The 8,295-nt window shown below is 43.5% G+C and overlaps 1 pseudogene; it reads right to left on the minus strand.

Annotated features, from left to right (window-relative positions):
- Positions 1–5,217: 5,217 nt before the first annotated feature.
- Positions 5,218–6,673, minus strand: LOC8037233 (annotated as a pseudogene).
- Between the last annotated feature and the right edge of the window lie 1,622 nt (positions 6,674–8,295).

Genomic DNA, 8,295 nt, shown 5'->3' on the forward strand with positions numbered 1-8,295 from the left:
AAACAAAACTTGGAATTTTTTCTCAATATACGCACACTATGGCTGTAGAATATAGCTGCATTTTTTGTGAGGGGGATTACACAAATAATTAATTTATATATACACGAGGCTTTCCGCTCTACCGAGTAGTAAAAAACAAATAAATACAACAAAAAAAGTATATTGTTTACAACTGCTTTGTGTTCAACGTCTGAGATATCGTTGGGACTACAGATATACAAGCTGTAAATAACTGGGGCCTTATACGTTGCGTCTCACTTACTTTCGTTGAAATATAATGAATAATTAAAGTAATAGGTTTTCGTAAAAAAGTATTTAATTACAATAAAAATAAAATGTGGTTGAAGGCCCGTATAAAAGGGAACCGATATTTAGCATAAACATTTCAAAGCCGCGTACACTTTTTGCATACTTGGATGTATCAACCTGGAAATATAGTTGGTACTGAGTGTATAATATAACTATCACTCTTACAAATGGATAAGATAAACAACTTATCTAAACTTCGTACGCATGTTGGGGCTGTTCAAAAGAATATCCACATATATCCGCATAACCTCACCGATAACGCCTACAAAAAACGGCGTTCTCTTTACCCATTGAAGCAGCCTCGAGGACTCCACTCATTGAAAAGAACACTCGCATCCTTCCAATCAACTTAATGTTCCTGCGATCATTCTTCATGCTCGGCCGAGACTTTCTTCGCTTACTCCTCCCACAAGATATGCTAGAAGGGCGAACACCTCCACTCGCGCCGCTACAAAGCTACTTTGAAACTTGTTCGGACACTTATATTTGTTTGCATCGAGTTTTGTTTTAAAATCTTTTCTGTTGTCTGCCCTTATTTGCTCGACAGAATCCACCCCTCTTGGTTGTTTTCCATTTCTGCACCGGTGCCGCGCGGGCTTTCGCCCGGGACCAGCGACTTCCATTCATCCTCGACGGTCATTTATCACCAGGACTCCGGGGTCCTTCCTCAAGACGTCACCTTTGCTCGGTTCACCCCAAACTGACAACGCGGTGGAAGCTACCTGCTCGCGGGGACATGCCGTACGTCTCTCTTTCCTCACGTGTGCAGTGTCCCTCCCGTACCGTCGTGCAGAGAGCAGGGTCACGTGGTGAAAGGGTGGCTGTTGATTGGCTCTGAGCTTCCACTGAACTGTCACTTTAGGAATGAACGGATAGCGGAGTTCGTTTTCCCTTTAACGTGAACCAAAGCCAAGCTTACGCTCGAATGTTGTCGCTTAAAAAGAGAAGCGCGTTGTCACGTTCCGTTGCGTCAACGACTAACCCAGTCACAGATTTTAACCACCTGTTCTTTCTAGTTAATTGGTTAATCTCGTTAAAGAACGACGTGATACAGCCCTGTTATGAGGCCCTATTGGTTTAGCTGGCTCGATGCCTTTACTCTGGTCCACCTTAGGGTGGCAGTGAGTGTAGTTTTTTTTTTGGTATTCTTGATATACATGTGATCTGTTTTTTTTTTCTTCTTTTTTTAATATCTTGTCTGCTTGCCTCCTCTGCGACGCTTGTTCCCGTGTACCTTTTGTCTCGGAAGAAAATGGCGGCAGGTTTTTTATGCGGCAGCGCACCATTCTATCGCTGGGTCTTTGTCCGCGCTGTGGATATTCGCGGAGCGGGGAATGGGGGGTTCTATGAGAAAGCTTGTCAGAGTAGAAATTCGTCTTTGTCCATACTTGTAACCTACGTCGGTGGTGATATTATATTTTCATTTCGAAGTTTGGAAAATTGGGTTTTCACCTAGCAGGTGTTATACCCACGCTTAGGGTCACTTCAAAGGCTTTGAGGAATAACTTTTAGAAAGTCGAATCAGCGGGCTATCTCGACTGTGCTCATGGGCAGTGATGTGCGCAATTCTCAAAAGGTTAAAAGAGCGCAAACAACGAGGGACGAGAAGCAGCAGGACACATGCATAGCGCTGACTTTGAACTAATTGTTTACAGCGAGGCTGTATACCTCTACCAGCCAAGAAAAGTTTCGTGTCGTTGACGTTGTCAGCAAAAAACTCCCAGCGAACAATTGAAGGCAAAACAGCACATCTCCTTCAAAATCAGGCATACAGCATACAGCTCAGTATCCGTTTCAATAAAGAAGACCACAAAACAAACATCGAAACCACATGATGTATGATAAGGTGCGTGTGAGCAATTGGAACACCCTCCCACGCGTTCCGTTGAAGATTACGTCTGCAGCAGCTTAGAAAGGGGTTGACGTTATTCGAAGCCGTCGTGTGAAGTGCAAACCGCATAATGGATGATAACGGCGCCTGCGAACAATGCGAAGCACTTCCCTTCTCCCTGCTTGTTTTTTCGTGTCGGCGTTCGCACGAAAAATAAAGACTTCAGAAGATTGAAGCGAAAAGTACAAACACCACGCATACAACACCCAGCACAACATTCGTTTCAATAAAGAATAAGCACAAAAAAGGCATCCTACGAATAATAAAGAGCTCCTGAAAACAATGGGAAGCACGTAGCGCTCACCGCATACGTTCCCGGTGAAGAAACCGTTGCCCAAGCTGCCGCGGCGACGGCAGGTTGCGACGTGGGGAGTGACGTCACTAGCCTTTCATATGTAAAAGAAGAACCCGCCTATACCCCGCTTCACATTACGTCGGGACGCAGCGGATGCTACGAGCTATCGTGGCCAATCCCGTTCTGTGGGCGTGGCCTGTGATATGCTTTCCGCGCGTCGCTGCGCCCCCTTTTTAAGGTCACGTGGCACTCACAGGGCCTCCGATTGGCTCCGATGGCTAGTAACATCCGCCTAAACGTAAGATGAAACGTAGTATAGGAACCGATTTCCTTGTTGCTGCAGCACCGTGATGAATAGGCCAGGCATAGTGAGGACTCCCGAGGAGCAGCGTGAATACTAGGAGAGGGAAAAGAAACGGGAATACGACCAGCGGCGGCGTGCTGCGACCGGCGGCGGTATTTCTTACAGTGCAGTAGGCAATCGTTGCAGGGGATACCACAGATTCACTGACCACCCACCTTCGCAGCGTAAATTGGAGCCCCATCTTTTTTTTTTTTTTTTTTCTCTTGAAGATCAAAAGTTGTTTGCTCTGAAGAGAGGATCCTTCAAAATTCCACTTTCTACAATCGTCGCAATAATTTGAAAGTTACTCAAAGCGGATATTTCGAAGGTAAAAATCAAGATCGCAAACATATGCTACAATTTATTTTTTCTTTCGTAAATTTCAGGCAATTTTGGGCTTCGGATGAATGGTTCTTCTGTTACTTGTCTTGTTTGTGTAAGCCTTAGCTTAGATCTTACGCTAAAGAAAAGAGGTTTATACGGGCAGGCAAGTAGGTATAATTACAGAAATTCCACCTGAGGTTGAAACGAACTACAAATACACGTCAAACGAAAGTCACACACACACACACACACAGATATGCTCACATATCGTCTTTTTATATGTTTGCACTTTTACGTTTTTTCCCACTCCTACAGTGTATTAGGTTTAGATATGTTAATAATTTTGCAGTGGTTTTATTGTGTTATTTATGCAAGCAATTTGATTTACTAGCAACTTTGGCTTTGGGACATTTACGCACGTCAACAATCAAATTTTATATATCTAGTTGTGTAATATAAGACAGCTATTTTGTACAGGGTATTTTAAAATTGGTATGGCTCATGTGTACTAACTCTGAGTCAATGAATATGCGTGGATGCCTGATACACATGCAAGTAAAGCTTCTCGTTGTAATAGCCTGGGTACATTGAATCACTGTATTGAAGTTACTGCATTTTTTTTCGAATGCTGTTATTCGAGATGAAATAATGCTAAGGTCCAATCGAAGCAATATGGCTTCTTTTCGAGCTTGTGTGTTTAAGCTACGAATAAGACAAAACATAAGCTTTGATATTTGGGTTGACTTCCGTCATTCGAGGATTGCTAACGGTGCACGTTAATTGCGCACCTTGGTCACGTTGGAGCAGGACCGCCGGCAGAGACGCCTGTTGTTTGGAAACTGAAATTTCAAAATGCGTCCGTTTTCTGAACGTTGTCAAATGGTTCGCTTACCTTATATTTTCGCAAAGGGCGCTAATTTAGGGGTTTACGATTTTACCCACAAATGTTTTCACTGAAACTATATCTTCAAATTTGCTAGTTAAAAGTTAGGCAATCAAAATTAATTAAAAGGTTAACTATATTGATCGTTGTTGATTTTCGTAAGTATCTGCTTTGGCGCAAACCAATAAGACATGAACCTGTTTTTTTTCGACGCGATGAATGCTCTTTCGCAGGAGCGATTTGAACAGTGTTTTAAGGAACACCCTGTACAAAGCTGAAGACTTGATACCTACTATGGATATATTGAGCCTAAATAACTACTTGCCAAAAATAAGGCAACTGTTGATAACATACTTCATCATCATATTTAGTTAATAATGAAAGTACTTGTAGTTGAAGCTAAATAAATGTTTCTATAATAAAATACTTTAGGCAAATGATATATCCTAAGTTTCCCTTGAACCATGAATGATCCCATTTGTGACACATGGATGCAGATTTTACCACCGCCAAGAGACTGTGATAAATATTGTAATCAAACTTGTAGGTCAACTCATTTTAATGGCCTTTGCAAAAATGGCAAAAGTACAGGTGCGATCGGAAAAAAGTGAACTAAAATAGTTTTGCACTTGTGCTCGAATTTAACTGAAATACATTGTCTGTTTCACCTCATACACTGCCACATGTAGTTTACGATGAAAAATGAAATCGAGCGTTCACTTTATATAGGTTTACGTGGCCATGCCAAGTATAATTTTTTTTTCTCTAGCGGATGTTGCCCCAAGGTATTCAAAGGAAAACGCCACGCTAGGTTCAAGTCGGTGCAATCGGGTGTCCAAGCGCAATTACTGTTTAATATTTTTGTCAACTGTATGTGGCAACATAATGTTTATGTCGTACTGCACTGCGGTACCTTCAAGAACAAAACGTGTCAAAGAATTCAAATCGGCAAGGAAAGCTTTTTATATGGGAGCAACTTCGCATATTCTCTCCAAATAAAAAGCCAAAGCGAGTTCATATACTTATGTTCAAAAATGAACGAATGATATTTATTTAGATCACAAGTTTGAATTACATTAATATCCAAAGCTCGAAGCTGACCACGCTAAAAAATGTCAGAACAACATTTTTTGGCCTTATATCTCGACAATGCCTGCCAAATCTTGACAACTTCACAGAGCTTTGAGAATGATAGCAACTTGTTTCCCTTGGAATCTAAGCCGAAGACATTCCAGATGTTCGGGTTTGAAAATCGACTTCCTATTGCCCACTGTCGCTTTACGGACATGATTCGTGTAGCTTACCGCGCCAGTATCGTCGCGCACACATTTGTTTAGAGCGTTCAGCTAAGGGTCGTTTTCATTTTTCTCTGAGGAACCCATACTGTCACCAGTCATGTCCATGAGCTTGGACATAAACGGGACACTGCTTTTCTCAACAACCATCTTGTACAACCTATCGTCATCCTCTAACTGCTGCGCGTATTGTTCGCCGAGGAAGTGAGCCAGCCTCAATAAAGTGTCTCCAAAGTTCCTCGTAAGTTACCAAAAAAACATTCGCGTCGGCCTTGTGCTCGTACCATGACTTCAAGTGGTCGAAGAAGTCGCCGCGGGCGTTCTCGTCCGTCACAAAAAGCTCGAAAAAGTCGTCGAAGGTACCGTCTTCAAACTTGTACACAGGCCTGAATTTAGAGTAATGATAAGAGCAATTGCAGACGTCCAGAGACTTCCTGGTGATGTAAACGTACTTGGCTTTAAGGTTCATCAGCTGTTCCCATTAAGGAAAGTGTGTCTTCATCAAGCGAGGTGGTACCATGTGATTCAGTGGTCCTGTGCCCAGTAACTCAAGAAGTGGTGTCCTTCGGCTGAACTCTGCTAGGTTTGTGGCTGACTGTCCTCTGTGTAATACAAAGCACAGTGAACGCTCACTTTGTTTGTGTGTGTGGTAGTCACGCACAGAGAACTTAAATGAGACACGAAATAGTTTTTGTACATGCGTCGAGAAACTGAGAGAGAGAAAGAGAAAGGAAGAGGAGGCGAGAGTGCGCCAGGACGTGAGAACTCTGGTTGGAGTTATTGGTGGGTAGTTCTAAAGCTCGCTGCCTTTTTTTCCAGTGCACTTGTCCAACGCGCTAAGACGCAGAACTCCGACATTTAGCTCTCGCATTCTCGCGTTCAACGAGTGCAGTGGAGACAAGGGCAGCTAGCTTTGGGTCTACCCATTAATTGTTCAAGGCAGACCGAGACGTCTCCCACAGTCTCTCGACGAACAGTCTCCAAGTGTGTACGAAATACATGGCGCGGCGAGAACAATAAGATCGCCAAAAGCAAGGCACGGCGCAACAAGAAGCAGCGATGTTGAATTGAGCGAAAAAATCGCCGGTATTTAAAGTGTGACGCATCCTACGCTCATGTCAGCTTTGTCCTCTACCATTCCATCTTACCTGTGAAGAATAAGTTGCATGATCCGTTGGAGCCAGTTGTTGCCGCATTTTACGTGCGACGCCAGGACATTATCGCCATCTTCAAGCGTATAGCTGAGGGCTCGGCGGACATGCTCAACCCTGTACGCCATTGCATACTTGACGCCGCCGATGTCTTGAGTAATGAGAATGTTCCTGGAAAGCATATCTAAAAATATATAAAAAAATAAAAACATTACCAACTGATGTTTCAACACTTCTTGCGAAGTTGCGTTACGAAATACATGGGTCTCGGTTAGTTGTATCTGATGCGGTACACGGGTAGATTATCCTAAGCGTCCGTGGTCTTGAAGCGCGAATCACTGCCTATCTTTGATGTCAGCAAACCGGTGCGACATTCCTAAAGTTATGTGTTTCGTGGTGGCCTTTAGGAAACACGAACATCTGAGGTCGCCGAGAGCTTAAAGGAATACTGAACCGGATTTTCCAACTCAGAAAAGAGGGTTGAAGCGATAGGCGGGGCGCTGGTCGTACCCTAAAACGCCACTCATATCTCGACATTTCTAACAGATCGCAATATTTTTGGAAAAGAAATACGCGATTGAGCAGGGCCGACGGGGCCGATGAGATGTGTGACGTCACGATTCTCAATCCCTCTTTTCCTCGCTTCGCCCCGTCAAGCTGGTGAACCGAAGCGAGGAGGAGAAAAGTTAGGCCGCCTCCCCTCATTCCCATCTGTTCTACGAGGATCATGACATCACAATCCTCGCCTTAGCGCGCCCTTTAAAAAAAAAACAATAAAAAAAAGACAAGCAAATAAAAAGCGTTTTGTTTCACATCTCGATGTATCAGCATCCATTCGTAGCATCCTGTTTAACGCTTCTGGAGCCTTATTTTCCGAAATTCGAATTTCGGTTAAGTATCCCTTTAAAGGGGCACTAAAAAGGATTTCGCGATCGTCGGTTCTTGGCCATAACTGATTGTACGGGGACTAAGCATCCTAAAAATCGGAAAATTACAATCACGTGACGCCGATTTTCTTATTCAAAACGCGATGAAACGTAGGGACACACAAATTTCTTAGCCAATTTTTCCGCTCCCGAAAGGTGGGGTAGATACGCCGGCAGCGTTGTCCGCCAACAACGCCTAGACGAAAGGCCTCCGCATGGTCTCCTCTCCCTCTATGAAACGTCATCAGAGTCGGATCGCGCTAACTTGGCTCTGTGGCCCGAGCCCGACCTTAGACGCGCTGATTGGACACGAGCCCAAGCCGAACACTGACAGCACCTAGATGGAAGCCCTCCGTATCAGAGATGGTAGTAATGTCATTACTGTAATGGAATTACAGTAAAAAAATTACTTTTGGAGTAATGAGTAATGTAATGAATTACTTCTCTAGGCTACTGATTTATTAATGTAATTAATTACTTTCAGGCAGTAATTTCGAGGAAAATACTCATTAATTTTGAAATTACTTTTCCCTAATTTAGAAAAATCGTTTGCAAGCTTTAAGAAAGAAGACCAAAATTATTTAGTGTTGAAATGTTGAAAAAGAGCAACAGAGGAAATAATCGACGGCCACCTGAGCGCAAAGCCTTGTACGAAGAACTGGACAGACGCACAAAGGAGGGCGGAAAAGGCAAAGGAGAAAAACTTGCCTGTAGGCATTGCTGGAAGGCAAAGGCTTACGAACTCCAGGCACGACAGGTTCACAGCGTGGCGTCATCACGACCGATACTATACTTCGTTCATCCCTAAGCTGACAGTGCTGTGGGAGCTGCAAGCTAACCAGAACCAATCAAGCACCTACTTTTAATCACGTGCCCCG

Source organism: Ixodes scapularis, unplaced genomic scaffold (genome assembly GCF_016920785.2).
Source record: "Ixodes scapularis isolate PalLabHiFi unplaced genomic scaffold, ASM1692078v2 PGA_scaffold11__112_contigs__length_91849675, whole genome shotgun sequence".
Classification (NCBI taxonomy): domain Eukaryota; kingdom Metazoa; phylum Arthropoda; class Arachnida; order Ixodida; family Ixodidae; genus Ixodes; species Ixodes scapularis.